The 16,059-nt window shown below is 35.6% G+C and overlaps 1 long non-coding RNA gene across 1 annotated transcript; it reads right to left on the bottom strand.

Annotated features, from left to right (window-relative positions):
- Window positions 1-705: 705 nt before the first annotated feature.
- LOC121251562 lies at window positions 706-15,284 on the bottom strand. Its single transcript, XR_005938054.1, has 3 exons — window positions 14,913-15,284; window positions 10,961-11,127; window positions 706-747 (listed from the first exon to the last, which is right to left on the bottom strand). It is a non-coding gene; the product is annotated as an uncharacterized LOC121251562 (long non-coding RNA).
- Between the last annotated feature and the right edge of the window lie 775 nt (window positions 15,285-16,059).

Below are 16,059 nucleotides of genomic sequence, written 5' to 3'. Positions count from 1 at the left end.
ATGATGTGCGCATCTTCCTTTCGTCCTCAGCGTCACATCCTTCTCCTGCGTTCTTGGATCCTACGTGCTCGTTGTTGCTGGGTTCCACTTCATTTTCTAGCTCGTTGGTGGCTACTTTGAGCGTCTCATTCCCCTTTCAGAGGGTTTCCACTTCGGTAGTTAGTTTTACCACAGTTATTCCATTACAACAAGCCTTGTCCCCAAGAGGAAGAGGACGAGAGGACGAGAGGAGGAAGATAGTAAGAAGAGGAGGAAGAGTAGAGAGTAGAAGAGTGGAGGAGAGGAGAAAATGAAGAGTGGAGTGGAGGAGAGGAGGAGGAGGGAAAAAAACTTGTAATAAAAAAAATAGAGGAAATTTTCTACTATTTCAGTAGTAATTGACTGTTAAAAAAACTTTCTTATAATATCCATTGCAAAAATAATGCCTCAAAGAACACAAAATAGCAATAAAAAAACATGATATGTTTACCTCGGTCAATAAAATACATAAACATAGCAAGTATCTTCCATCATCAATCTGTACAAAGTTCATTGTTACAATGCTAAAAGCACATCAACTAGCATGGAAAACTATTATTAGACAATCCTAGAGATTTTGCAAATAATGGAAAAGTATTATTAATTTACAAATAAATATAACAAACCTAGAGTTATGAAAGAAAAAGTTTGAACCACTCAAGACAAAATAAAATAGAAAGTTCCTAAAAACAATCCAATAAGAGACATAATGCTTCTAACATAATATACCTGCTAGGCAGAATATAACGTCATGAGATGATGAGAGGTTGATGAGTGGAGGAAGATGAGGAAGAGTGGAGGAGTGGAGAAGAGCAGGAGCGAAAAAACTTGGAAAAAAAATACAGGAAATTTTCTGCTATGATATTACTTTTAGCTGAAATTGATTGTTAAAAAAAAAATTTCTCATAATATGCATTGCAAAAAAATCCCTCAAAGAACACAAAATAGATTAATAAAAAAACATGAATAGGTTTATCTTTTACAAAGTTCATTGCTAAAATACTAAAAGCATATCAACCGGCATGGAAAATCTGCATTATTAGATAATTTTAGAGAACTACAAATTTTGCAAATAATAAAAAAATATGATGAATCTCCAAAGAAATATAACAAACCTAGATTTGATGAAGTAAAACGTTTGAAATTCAACATTATCAAGACAATATAAGGTAAAATAAAATAGAAAGTTCCTGAAAACAATCCAATAAGAGACATAATGCTTCCAACATAACATACATGTTGATTCCTAGGGCAGAATACCGTAGTAAGTTTGTCATAATATAGTCATTGAAAGTTGTCAATGTAAAATGTATAACTACCCTTCATTATCGAAGAATATATGTCATCAAATAAAAAAAGTAATAGTACAAAATTAATCTTGTAATCTACCATCAAACTATTTACCTTTGTCGTCTAAATGAGGAGAATAATTTCGAATAAGAAATGACAATATTAATACCTAAATGAACCATTCTTCATCCCTTCATCTTTGCATCAAAATGAAAGGTATTCCTGAATAAAGGACTTGTATTTTATACAAAAAAAAAATTAATGAGTACAAAATGTCATCTATATAGAGAGCATAGGCCTCCTTTGTATCAAAGCGTCTACCCACTAAGTCAATCCAATCAAACTTGTACATGCCTAAGGCCTCAACAAATCTCAATGTTTGGAAATTAAAATTTAAAACCCATAAGGATCGAGAAAGAAATACTAAAAGTCTTATGACATCCATCCAAAAATAACATAATATTTAAAAATATAACATACAAATAGTGTACATGGAAGAAATGTGTAGTAGAGAGTAGGCGAGGAGGAGGAGGAAGAGGAAGAGGAAGAGGAAGTAAGGAGGAGAAGAGGAAGAGGAGATGAGAAAGAGAGGACGAGAGGAAGAGTGGAGGAAAGAAGAGAGGTGGTAGAGAGGAGAAAGAGGAGGACAGAGGAGGAGGAAGAGTGGAGGAGATGGAGAGAGATGAGGAGGAAGAGTGGAGAGAGGAAGAAAGGAGGAAGAGTGGATGAGAGGAGGAAGAAAGGAGGAGGGGAATGAGGAAGTGAAGTGGAGGAGAGGAGGAAGAGAAGGAGAGGAGAAATAGTGGAGGAGAGGAAGAAGAGGAAAGGAAGAGAGGAGGAAGAGTGGAGGAAAGGAGGAAGAGAGGAGAGGAGGAAGAGTGGAGGAGGGGAGGAAGAGTGGAGTGAGGAGGAGAGATGGAGGAGAGGAAGAGAGAAGAAAAGGAGGAGATGAGGAAGAGTGGAGGAGGGGGAGGAAGAGTGGAGAAAATGAGGAAAGGAAGAGAGAAGGAAGAGTAGAGCAGAGGAGGAAGATATAAAAAGATGAGGAAGAGTGGAGGAAGACAAGAGGAGAAGAGTGGAGGGACGAAGACAGGTGGAAGAGAGGAGGAAGAGTAGAGGAGTGGAAGAGTAGAAAAGAGGAAGAGGAAAGGAAGAGTGGAGATGAGAAGAAGAAGGGAAAAAACTTGTAAAAAAAAAAATATAACATTTTCTAATATTTTAGCAGTAATTTGACTGTTAAAAAAAGTTTATCATAATATGCATTACAAAACTAATCCCTCAAAGCACAAAATAGATCAATAAAAAACATGAATATGTTTACCTCGCTCTATAAAATACATAAACATAACAAGTATCGTCTGTCGTCAATTTGTACAAAGTTCATCGCTATAATGCTAAAAGTACATCAATCGGTATGGAAAACCTGCATTATCAGACAATCCTAGAGAACTACAGATTTTACAAATAATGAAAAAATATGATTAATCTACAACGACATATAACAAACCTAGAGGTAATGAAGGAAAATGTTTGAAGTTCTATATTATCAAAACAATATAATGTAAAATACAATAGAAAGTTCCTGAAAACAATCCAATAAGAGACATAATGCTTCCAACATAACATACATGTTGATTCCTTAGGCAGAATAACGAAGTACGCTTGTCGTAATATCGTCATTGAAAGTTGTCAATGTAAAATGTGTAACTACCATTCATTATCAAAGAATATAAGTCATCAAATCAAAAAAGTAATAGTACGAAATTAATCTTGTAATCTTCCATCAAACTATTTACCTTTGTCTTCTAAATGAGGAGAATAATTTCGAATAAGAAATGACAATATTAATACCTAAATGAACCTTTCTTCATCCCTTCATCTTTACATCAAAATGAAAGGTATTCCTGAATAAAGGACGTGTATTTTATACAAAAAAAATTAATGAGTACAAAATGTCATCTATAGACTTAGACAGCGTAGGCCTCCTTTGTATCAAAGCATCTAGCCACTAAGTCTATCCAATCAAACTTGTACATGCCTAAGGCCTCAACAAATCTCAATGTTTGGAAATTAAAATTTAAAACCCATAAGGATCGGGAAAGAAATACTAAAAGTCTTATGACATCCATCCAAAAATAATATAATATTTAAAAATATAACATACAAATAGTGTACATGGAAGAAATTTGTAGTAGAGAGTTGGCGAGGAGGAGGAGGAGGAAGAGGAAGCAAGGAGGAGAAGAGGAAGAGGAGATGAGAAAGAGAGGACGAGAGGAAGAGTGGAGGAAAGAAGAGAGGTGGTAGAAAGGAGAAAGAGGAGGACAGAGGAGGAGGAAGAGTGGAGGAGACGGAGAGAGATGAGGAGGAAGAGTGGAGAGAGGAAGAAAGGAGCAAGAGTGGATGAGAGGAGGGAGAAAGGAGGAGGGGAATGAGGAAGTGAGGTGGAGGAGAGGAGGAAGAGGAGGAGAGGAGAAATAGTGGAGAGAGGAAGAAGGGGAAAGGAAGAGAGGAGGAAGAGTGGAGGAGAGGAGGAAGGGAGGAGAGGAGGAAGAGTGGAGGAGGGGAGGAAGAGTGGAGTGAGGAGGAGAGATGGAGGAGAGAGATGGAGGAGAGGAAGAGAGAAGAAAAGGAGGAAAGGAAGAGAGAAGGAAAGGAGGAGATGAGGAAGAGTGGAGGAGGGGGAGGAAGAGTGGAGAAAAAGAGGAAAGGGTGAGAGGAGGAAGAGTAGAGTAGAGGAGGAAGATATGAAAAGATGAGGAAGACAAGAGGAGAAGAGTGGAGGGACGAAGACAGGTGGAAGAGAGGAGGAAGAGTAGAGGAGTGAAAGAGTGGAGAAGAGGAAGAGGAAAGGAAGAGTGGAGGTGAGAAGAAAAAGGAAAAAAACTTGTAAAAAAAAAAAAAACTAGAACATTTGCTACTATTTTAGCAGTAATTTGACTGTTAAAAAAAGATTATCATAATATGCATTACAAAACTAATCCCTCAAAGCACAAAATAGATCAATAAAAAACATGAATATGTTTACCTCGCTCTATAAAATACATAAACATAACAAGTATCGTCTGTCATCAATCTGTACAAAATTCATCGCTATAATGCTAAAAGTACATCAATCGGCATGGAAAACCTGCATTATCAGACAATCCTAGAGAACTACAGATTTTACAAATAATGAAAAAATATGATTAATCTACGAAGACATATAACAAACCTAGAGTTAATGAAGGAAAACGTTTGATGTTCCATATTATGAAGACAATATAATGTAAAATACAATAGAAAGTTCCTGAAAACAATCTAATAAGAGACATAATGCTTCCAACATAACATACATGTTGATTCCTTGGGTAGAATAACGCAGTAAGCTTGTCGTAATATAGTCATTGAAAGTTGTCAATGTAAAATGTGTAACTACCCTTCATTATCGAAGAATATATGTCATCAAATCAAAAAAGTAATTGTACGAAATTAATCTTGTAATCTACCATCAAACTATTTACCTTTGTCGTCTAAATGAGGAGAATAATTTCGAGTAAGAAATGACAATATTAATACCTAAATGAACCATTCTTCATCCCTTCATCTTTGCATCAAAATGAAAGGTATTCCTGAATAAAGGACGTGTATTTTATACAAAAAACATTAATGAGTACAAAATGTCATCTATAGACTTAGAGAGCGTAGGCCTCCTTTGTATCAAAGCGTCTAGCCACTAAGTCTATCCAATCAAACTTGTACATGCCTAAGGCCTCAACAAATCTCAATGTTTGGAAATTAAAATTTAAAACCCATAAGGATCGAGAAAGAAATACTAAAAGTCTTATGACATCCATTCAAAAATAATATAATATTTAAAAATATAACATACAAATAGTGTACATGGAAGAAATGTGTAGTAGAGAGTAGGCGAGGAGGAGGAGGAGGAAGAGGAAGAGGAAGCAAGGAGGAGGAGAGGAAGAGGAGATGAGAAAGAGAGGACGAGAGGAAGAGTGGAGGGAAGAAGAGAGGTGGTAGAGAGGAGAAAGAGGAGGACAGAGGAGGAGGAAGAGTGGAGGAGACGGAGAGAGATGAGGAGGAAGAGTGGAGAGAGGAAGAAAGGAGCAAGAGTGGATGAGAGGAGGGAGAAAGGAGGAGGGGAATGAGAAAGTGAGGTGGAGGAGAGGAGGAAGAGGAGGAGAGGAGAAATAGTGCGGGAGAGGAAGAAGAGGAAAGGAAGAGTGGAGGAGAGGAGGAAGAGAGAAGAGGAGGAAGAGTGGAGTGAGGAGGAGAGATGGAGGAGAGGAAGAGAGAAGAAAAGGAGGAAAGGAAGAGAGAAGGAAAGGAGGAGATGAGGAAGAGTGGAGGAGGGGGAGGAAGAGTGGAGAAAAGGAGGAAAGGAAGAGAGGAGGAAGAGTGGAGCAGAGGAGGAAGATATGAAAAGATGAGGAAGAGTGGAGGAAGACAAGAGGAGAAGAGTGGAGGGACGAAGACTGGTGGAGGAGAGGAGGAAGAGTAGAGGAGTGGAAGAGTGGAGAAGAGGAAGAGGAAAGGAAGAGTGGAGGTGAGAAGAAGAAGGGAAAAAACTTGTAAAAAAAAAAGAACATTTTCTACTATTTTAGCAGTAATTTGACTGTTAAAAAGTTTATCATAATATGCATTACAAAACTAATCCCTCAAAGCACAAAATAGATCAATAAAAAACATGAATATGTTTACCTCGCTCTATAAAATACATAAACATAACAAGTATCGTCTGTCATCAATCTGTACAAAGTTCATTGCTATAATGCTAAAAGTACATCAATCGGCATGGAAAACCTGCATTATCAGACAATCCTAGAGAACTACAGATTTTACTAATAATGAAAAAATATGATTAATCTACGAAGACATATAACAAACCTAGAGTTAATGAAGGAAAACGTTTGATGTTCCATATTATGAAGACAATATAATGTAAAATACAATAGAAAGTTCCAGAAAACAATCTAATAAGAGACATAATGCTTCCAACATAACATACGTGTTGATTCCTTGGGCAGAATAACGCAGTATGCTTGTCGTAATATAGTCCTTGAAAGTTGTCAATGTAAAATGTGTAACTACCCTTCATTATCGAAGAATATATGTCATCAAATCAAAAAAGTAATAGTACGAAATTAATCTTGTAATCTACCATCAAATTATTTACCTTTGTCGTCTAAATGAGGAGAATAATTTCAAGTAAGAAATGACAATATTAATACCTAAATGAACCTTTCTTCATCCCATCATCTTTGCATCAAAATGAAAGGTATTCCTGAATGAAGGACGTGTATTTTATACAAAAAACATTAATGAGTACAAAATGTCATCTATAGACTTAGAGAGCGTAGGCCTCCTTTGTATCAAAGCGTCTAGCCACTAAGTCTATCCAATCAAACTTGTACATGCCTAAGGCCTCAACAAATCTCAATGTTTGGAAATTAAAATTTAAAACCCATAAGGATCGAGAAAGAAATACTAAAAGTCTTATGACATCCATCCAAAAATAATATAATATTTAAAAATATAACATACAAATAGTGTACATGGAAGAAATGTGTAGTAGAGAGTAGGCGAGGAGGAGGAGGAGGAAGAGGAAGAGGAAGCAAGGAGGAGGAGAGGAAGAGGAGATGAGAATGAGAGGACGAGAGGAAGAGTGGAGGGAAGAAGAGAGGTGGTAGAGAGGAGAAAGAAGAGGACAGAGGAGGAGGAAGAGTGGAGGAGACGGAGAGAGATGAGGAGGAAGAGTGGAGAGAGGAAGAAAGGAGGAAGAGTGGATGAGAGGAGGGAGAAAGGAGCAGGGGAATGAGAAAGTGAGGTGGAGGAGAGGAGGAAGAGGAGGAGAGGAGAAATAGTGGAGGAGAGGAAGAAGAGGAAAGGAAGAGTGGAGGAGAGGAGGAAGAGAGAAGAGGTGGAAGAGTGGAGGAGGGGAGGAAGAGTGGAGTGAGGAGGAGAGATGGAGGAGAGGAAGAGAGAAGAAAAGGAGGAAAGGAAGAGAGAAGGAAAGGAGGAGATGAGGAAGAGTGGAGGAGGGGGAGGAAGAGTGGAGAAAAGGAGGAAAGGAAGAGAGGAGGAAGAGTGGAGCAGAGGAGGAAGATATGAAAAGATGAGGAAAAGTGGAGGAAGACAAGAGGAGAAGAGTGGAGGGACGAAGACAGGTGGAGGAGAGGAGGAAGAGTAGAGGAGTGGAAGAGTGGAGAAGAGGAAGAGGAAAGGAAGAGTGGAGGTGAGAAGAAGAAGGGAAAAAACTTGTAAAAAAAAAAAGAACATTTTCTACTATTTTAGCAGTAATTTGACTGTTAAAAAGTTTATTATAATATGCATTACAAAACTAATCCCTCAAAGCACAAAATAGATCAATAAAAAACATGAATATGTTTACCTCGCTCTATAAAATACATAAACATAACAAGTATCGTCTGTCATCAATCTGTACAAAGTTCATCGCTATAATGCTAAAAGTACATCAATCGGCATGGAAAACCTGTATTATCAGACAATCCTAGAGAACTACAGATTTTATAAATAATGAAAAAATATGATTAATCTACGAAGACATATAACAAACCTAGAGTTAATGAATGAAAACGTTTGATGTTCCATATTATGAAGACAATATAATGTAAAATACAATAGAAAGTTCCTGAAAACAATCCAATAAGAGACTTAATGGTTCTGACATAACATACATGTTAATTCCTTTGTTAGAATACCACAATTAGCTTGTTACAATATAGTTATTGAAAGCTGTCAATGTAAAGTGTGTAACTACCCTTCATCATCTAAATATATATGTCATCAGATAAAAAAGTAATAGTATGGAATTAAATTTGTAATCTACCATCAAATTATTTATCCTTGTCGTCTAAAGGAAGAGTATAATTTCGAATAGGAAACGACAATATTAGTACCAAAATCAACATTTCTTTATCCCTTCATATTTGCATCAAAATGAAAAATGTATTCATGAATAAAGGGACTTAGACAAATAAAGGGTATTTTATACAAAAAAAAAAAAATAATGAGTACAAAAGGTCCTCTATTGACCTAGAGAGCGTTTGCCTCCTTTGTATCAAAGTTGAAGTCTAGCAACCATTAAGTCCAATCAAATTTGTACATGCATAAGGCCTCAACAAATATCCAGGTTTGGAAATTAAAATTTAAAACCCATAATGATTGAAAAAGAAATACTAAAAGTCTAATGACATCCCACCAAAAATAACATAATATTTAAAAATACAACATAAAAATAGTATATCGAGGAAGAATAAATGTGTAGTAATAGAGAGTAGGAGAGGAGGAGGATGAGGAAGAGGAAGCGAGGAGGGGAAGAGGAGGAAATATAGAGGAGGAAGAGTGGAGGAGAGAGGAAGAGATGAGGGAAGAGTGGAAGAGAAGAGGAAGAAAGGAGGAGAAGAAGAGTGGAAGGAGGAAGGAGGAAGAGAGGTGCAGGAGAGGAGGAAAAGTGGAGGAGAGGAATAAAGGAGAGAAGAAGATGAAATGAAGATAGGAGAAAGAGTGAAGGAGAGAAGGAAGAGAGGAGAAGATGAAGAAAGGAGGAGAGGAAGAGTGGAGAATAGGAGGAGGGAGGAAAGGAAGAGAGGAGAAGAAGACGAAGAGAGGAGGAGAATAGTGGAGGGAGAAAGAGAAGTTGGAGGTTGGAGGAGGGGAGGGGGGAGTGGAGGAAATGAGAAGAGGATGAGGAAAGGAAGAATGGGGGAGAGGATGAGGGAAAAAAATTAAGAAAATTTTCTATTATGATATTACTTTTAGCAGTAATTGGTTACTAAAAAAAGTTTATCATAATATGCATTGCAAAAATAATGCCTCAAAGAACACAAAATACATCAATAAAAAAACATGAATATACATTTACCTCGTTTTATAAAATACATAAACATAGAAAGTACCTTCTGTCATCAATCTTTACAAAGTTCGTTGCTACAATGCTAAAAGCACATCAACCGGCATGAAAAACCTACATGATTAGACAATCCTAGAGAACTACAAATTTTACAAATAATGGAAAAATATGATGGATCTACAAAGAAATATAACAAACCTAGAGTTAATGAAGCAAAACGTTTGAAGTTCAACATTATCGTGACAATATAAGGTAAAATAAAATAGAAAGTTATTGAAAACAATCCAATAAGAGAGACTCAATGATTCTAACATAACATATATGTTGATTCCTTGGGCAGAGTACCGCAGTTAGCTTGTCATAATATAGTCATTGAAAGCTATCAATGTAAAGTGTGTAACTACCCTTCATCATTGAAGAATATATGTCATCAGATAAAAAAGTAATAGTACGAAATTAATCATGTAATCTGCCATCAGACTATTTACTTTTGCCATCTAAATGAGGAGTATAATTTCGAGTACTAAATGAGAATATCAGTAACTAAATCAAAATTTATTCATCCCTTCATCTTTGCATCAAAATGAAAATTATTTCTGAATAAAGGACTAAGACCTATAAAGAGTATTTTATATAAAAAATAATAATGAGTAGAAAATGTCATCTATAGACCTAGAGAGCGTCTGCCTCCTTTGTATCAAAGCTAAAAGCTAGCCACTAAATCTATACAATCAAAATTGTACATGCCTAAGACCACCTCCTCAACAAATCTCAAGGTTTAGAAATTAAAATTTAAAACCTATAAGGATTGAGAAAGAAATAATAAAAGTCTAATCACATCCAACCAAAAATAATATAATATTTAAAAATATAACATACAAATAGTATATCGGATGAAGAAATGTGTCGTAGTAAGAGAGGAGGAGGAGGAGGATGAGGAAGAGGAAGAGGAGGCGAGGAGGAGAAGAGGGAAGAGGAAGAGGAGAGAGGAGGAAAGGAAGAGAGGAGGAAGAGGAGAGAGGGAGAAAGGAGGAGAGGAGGAGGAAGATGAGGAAGAGTGGAGAGGAGAAGAGAAGAGATTAGAAGAGGAGAAAATGAGGAGATGAGGAAGAGTGGAGGTGTGGAGGAAGAGTGGATGGAGGAAGAGAGATGGAGGAGAGGAAGAGTGGAAAAGAGGAGGAAATAAAGAAAGGAGAAGATGAGGAAAGGAAGAGAATATGAGAAGAGTGGAGAGGAGGAAGATAGGAGAGGAGGAGAGAGGAAGTTGAGGAGAGGAGGAAGAGTGAAGAAGAGGAGGGAAATGAAGAGTGGAGGAAGAGGAGGAGGGAAAAACTTGTAATAAGGAAATTTTCTGCTATGATATTACATTTAGCAGTAATTGACTGTTAAAAAAATATTTCTCATAATATGCATCTAAAAAATATTGCCGTAAAGAACGCAAAAATAGATCAATAAAAAAATATGAATACGTTTACATCGCTCAATAAAATACATAAACATAGCAAGTATATTATGTCATCTATCTTTAATTAGTTCGTTGCTACACTACTAAAAGCATATCAACCGGCATGAAAAACCTACATTATTATTAGACAATCCTAGAGAACTACAAATTTTACAAATAATGAAAAAATATGATTAATCTATAAATAAATATAATAAATATAAAGTTAATGAAGGAAAACGTTTGAAGTTCCACATTATCAAGACAATATAATGTAAAATAAAATACAAACTTCCTGAAAATAATTAAATAATAGACATAATGCTTATAGCATAACATACCTGTTGATTCCTTGGGCAAAATACCGCAGATAGCTTGTCATAATATAGTCATTGAAAGATGTCAATGTAAAGTGTGTAATTACCCTTCATCATCGAAGAATATATGTCATCAGATGAAAAAGTAATAGTACAAAATTAATCTTGTAACCTGCCATCAAACTATTTACCTTTGCCATCAAATGAAGAGTATAATTTCAAATAGGAAGCGAAAATATCATTACCTAAATCAACATTTCTTCATCCCTCTTCATCTTTCCTTTGAAAAATGAAAGGTATTCCTGAATAAAGGACTTGTATTTTATATAAAAAAAAATTAATGAGTACAAAATGTCATCTATAAACTTAGAGAGCGTATGCCTCCTTTGTATCAAAGCTGAAGTCTAGCCACTAAGTCTATCTCTAATCAAACTTGTACATGCCTAAGGCCTCAACAAATCTCAATGTTTGGAAATTAAAATTTAAAATCCATAAGGATTGAGAAAGAAAGACTAAAAGTCTAATGACATCCATCCAAAAATAATATAATATTTAAAAATATAACATACAAATAGTGTATATCTAGGAGGAAGAAATGTGTAGTAGAGAGTATGAGAGGAGGAATAGGAAGAGTAAGAGAGGAGGAGAAGGGGAAAAGGAGATGAGAAAGAGAGGACGAGAGGAAGAGTGGAGGAAAGGAAGAGAGGTGGTAGAGAGGAGAAAGAGGAGGAGATAGGAGAAAATGAATAGATGAGGAAGAGTGGAGAGAGGAAGAGAGGAGGAAAGGACGAGAGGATGAAGAGTGGAAGAGAGGAGGAGTGGAAGGAGGTAGTGAGGTAGAGGAGAGAAGGAAGAGCCTCCGAGAAGAAATAGTGGAGCAGAGGAAGAGAGAAAGAAGAGGAAAAGAAGAGAGGAAGAGTGGAGGAAAGAAGGAAGAGGAGGAAAGGAGGAAGAGTGAAGGAGGAGGGGAGGAAGAGTGGAGGGAGGAAAAGAGATGAAGGACAGGAAGAGAGGAGAAAATGAGGAAAGGAAGAGAGGAAGAGTGGATGAGAGGAAGAGATGAGAAAATGAGAAAAGGAAGAGAGGAGGAAGAGTGGAGCAAAGGAGGAAGATATGAGAAGATGAGAAAGAGTGGAGGAGAGAGGAGGAAGAGAGAGGAGGAGAAAAGGAGGAAATGAAGAGTGGGGGAGAGAAGGAGGTGGGAAAAAACTTACAATACAAAAAATATAGGAAAGTTTCTATTATTTTAGCAGTAATTGATTGTTAAAAAGAGTTTATCATAATATGCGTTACAAAAATAATGCCTCAAAGAACAAAAAAATAGATCAATAAAAAACATGAATATATTTACCTCACTCTATAAAATACATAAACATAGCAAGTATCTTCTGTCATCAATCTGTACAAAGTTCATCGCTATAATGCTAAAAGTACATCAATGGCATGGAAAACATGCATTATTAGACAGTCCTAGAGAACTATAGATTTTACAAATAATGAAAAAGTATGATTAATCTACAAAAAAATATAACAAACTTAGAGTTAAATGAAGGAAAACGTTTGAAGTTCCATATTATCAAGACAATATAATGTAAAATAAAATAGAAAGTTCCTGAAAACAATATAATAAGCGACATAATGCTTCTAAAATAACATATATGTTGATTCCTTGGGTAGAATACCACAGTTAGCTTGTCATAATATAGTTATTGAAAGCTGTCAATGTAAAGTGTGTAACTACCCTTGATCATCGAAAAATCTATGTCATCAGATAAAAAAGTAATAGTATGGAATTTAATTTGTAATCTGCCATCAAACTGTTTACCTTTGTCAGCTAAAAGAGGAGTATAATTTCAAATAGAAACGACAATATCAGTACCTAAATCAACCTTCCTTCATCCCTTCATATTTACATCAAAATGAAAAGTATTTCTGAATAAAGAACTTGGACCAATAAAGAGTATTTTATACAAAAAAAATAATGAGTATAAAATGTCATCTATAGACCTAGAGAGTGTCCGCCTCCTTTGTATCAAAGTTGAAGTCTAGCCACTAAGTCCAATCAAAGTTGTACATGCATAAGGCCTCAACAAATCTCCAGGTTTGGAAATTAAAATTTAGAACCCATAATGATTGAAAAAGAAATACTAAAAGTCTAATGACATCCCACCAAAAATAATATAATATTTAAAAATATAACATAAAAATAGTATATCAAGGAAGAATAAATGTGTAGTAATAGAGTAGGAGAAGATGAGGAGGAAGAGGAAGCGAGGAAGGGAAGAGGTAGAGGAGATGAGAAAGAGAGGAAGAGTGGAGGAAGGAAGAGAGGTGGAGGAGAGGAGGAAAGAGAAAGGGGGAAGAGTGGAGGAGAGAGGGAGAGATGAGGAAGAGTGGAGAGAGAGAGAGAGGGAGAGAGAGAGAGAAGAGGGAAGAGTGGAAGAGTGGAAGAGAAGAGAGAGAGGAAGAGTGGAAGGAGGAAGAAAGGTGTGGGAAAGGAGGAAAGGGAGAAGAGGAAGAGTGAAGGAAAGGAATATAGGAGAGAAGAAGATGAAAGGAAGATAGGAGGAAGAGTGGAGGAGAGAATGAAGAGCAGAGAAGATAAAGAAAGGATGGGAGGAAGAGTGGAGAAGAGGAGGAGGAAGGAAAGGAAGAGAGGAGAGAAGGGGAGGAAAGGAAGAGAAGATGAATAGTGGAGCAAATGAGGAAGATAGGAGAAGAGGAAGAGAAGTGGAGGAGGAGGGGAGGAGGAGTGGAAGAAATGAGAAGAGGAGGAAATGAAAAATGGAAGAGAGGAGGAGGGATAAAAAATGAAGGAAATTTTCTGTTATGATATTACTTTTAGCAGTAATTGGCTAGTAAAAAAGTTTCTCAAAATATGCATTGCAAAAGTAATGGCTCAAAGAACACAAAATAGATCAATAAAAATATGAATAAGTTTACCTCGCTCTATAAAATACATAAACATAGCAAGTATCTTCCGTCATCAATCTTTACAAAGTTCGTTGCTACAGTGCAAAAAGCACATCAACCGGTATGGAAAACCTGCATTATTAGACAATTATGGAGAACTACAAATTTTGCAAGTAATGGAAAAGTAAGATTAATCTATAAAGAAATATAACAAACCTAGAGTTAATGAAGAAAAACGTTTGAAGTTCCACATTATCAAGATAAAATAATGTAAAATAAAATAGAAAATTCTTGAAAATAATCCAATAAGAGACATAATGCTTCTAACGTAATATACCTGCTCATTCTTTGGGCAGAATACCACGTCATGAGATGATGAGAGAGGATGATGAGTGGAGGAAGAGGATGAAGAGTGGAGGAGTGGAAGAGTGTGGAAAAGACGAGGAGTGAAAAAACATGGAAAAAAAATATAGGAAATTTTCTGCTATTATATTATTAATTTTAGCTGTAATTGACTGTTAAAAAAAATTCTCATAATATGCATTGCAAAAATAATGCCTCAAAAAACACAAAATAGATCAATAAAAAAACATGAATACGTTTACCTTGCTCTATAAAATACATAAACATAGAACGTATCTTCCGTCATCAATCTTTACAAAGTTCGTTGCTAAAATACTAAAAGCACATCAACCGGCATGAAAAACCTGCATTATTAGACAATCCTAGAAAACTACAAATTTTGCAAATAATGAAAAAATAAGATGAATCTACAAAGAAATATAACAAACCTAGATTTGATGAAGCGAAACGTTTGAAGTTCAACATTATCAAGACAATATAAGGTAAAATAAAATAGAAAGTTCCTGAAAACAATTCAATAAGAGAAATAATGCTTCTAACATAACATACATGTTGATTCCTAGGGCAGAATACCGCAATTAGCTTGTAAGAATATAGTGTAGTCAATGTAAAGTGTGTACCCTTTCATCATCGAAGAATATATGACATCAGATAAAAAAGTAACAGTACAGAATTAATCATGTAATCTGCCATCAAACACTTTTGCCGTCTAAATGAGGAGTATAATTTCGAATAGAAAACCAGAATATCTGTACCTATAAAGGACAAAGACCTATAAAGAGTATTTTGTATAAAAATAATAATAATGAGTACAAAATGTCATATATAGACTTGGAGAGCGTTTGCCTCCTCTGTATCAAAGCTGAAGGCTAGCCACTAAGTCTATACAATCAAAGTTGCACATGCATAAGATCTCCTCAACAAATCTCAAGTTTTGGAGATTAAAATTTAAAACTTGTAAGGATTGAGAAAGAAATACAGAAGTCTAATCACATCCAACCAAAAATAATATAATATTTAAAAATATAACATACAAATAGTATATCTAGAGGAAGAAATGTGCAGCAGTAAGAGATGAGGAGATGAGGAAGAGTGGAGAGAGGGAGAGAGGAGGAAATGATGTGAGAGGAGGAAGAATGGAAGAGTGGAGGAGAGAATGAAGATAGGAGAAGATGAGGAAATGAGGAGACGAGGAAGAGTAGAAAAGAGGAGCAAATGAAGAGAAGAGTGGAGAAGAGGAAGATAGGAGAAGAGGAGAGAGGAAGAGTGGAGGAGAAGAGGAAAAGAGGAGGAGAAGAGAGATGGAGGAAAAGAGGTGGATGAGAGAGGAGGAGTGGATAAGATGAGGGAAATGAGGAGTGGAGGAGAGGAGGAGGAGGGAAAAAAATTTAATAAATAAAATATAAAAAATTTTCTGCTATGATATTACTTTTAGCAGTAATTGACTGTTAAAAAAAAGTTTCTCATAATATGCATTTCAAAAATAATGACTCGCTGAACACAAAATAGATCAATAAAAAAACATGAATACGTTTACCTCGCTCTATAAAGTACATAAACATAGCAAGTATCTTCTATCATCAATCTTTACAAAGTTCATTGCTACAATGCTAAAAGCACATAAACCGGTATAGAAAACTTACATTATTAGACAATCCTAAAAAACTACAAATTTTACAAACAATGAAAAATTATGATTAATCTATAAAGAAATATAATAAACATAGACTTAATGAAGGAAAACTTTTGAAGTTCCCCATTATCATGACTGTATAATATAAAATAAAATACAAAGTTCCTGAAAACAATCCAATAATGGACATAATACTTCTAACATAAAATACATG

Source organism: Juglans microcarpa x Juglans regia, chromosome 2S, assembly GCF_004785595.1.
Source record: "Juglans microcarpa x Juglans regia isolate MS1-56 chromosome 2S, Jm3101_v1.0, whole genome shotgun sequence".
In the NCBI taxonomy this organism is placed as follows: domain Eukaryota; kingdom Viridiplantae; phylum Streptophyta; class Magnoliopsida; order Fagales; family Juglandaceae; genus Juglans; species Juglans microcarpa x Juglans regia.
This window is presented reverse-complemented; position numbering and strand designations above follow the sequence as displayed.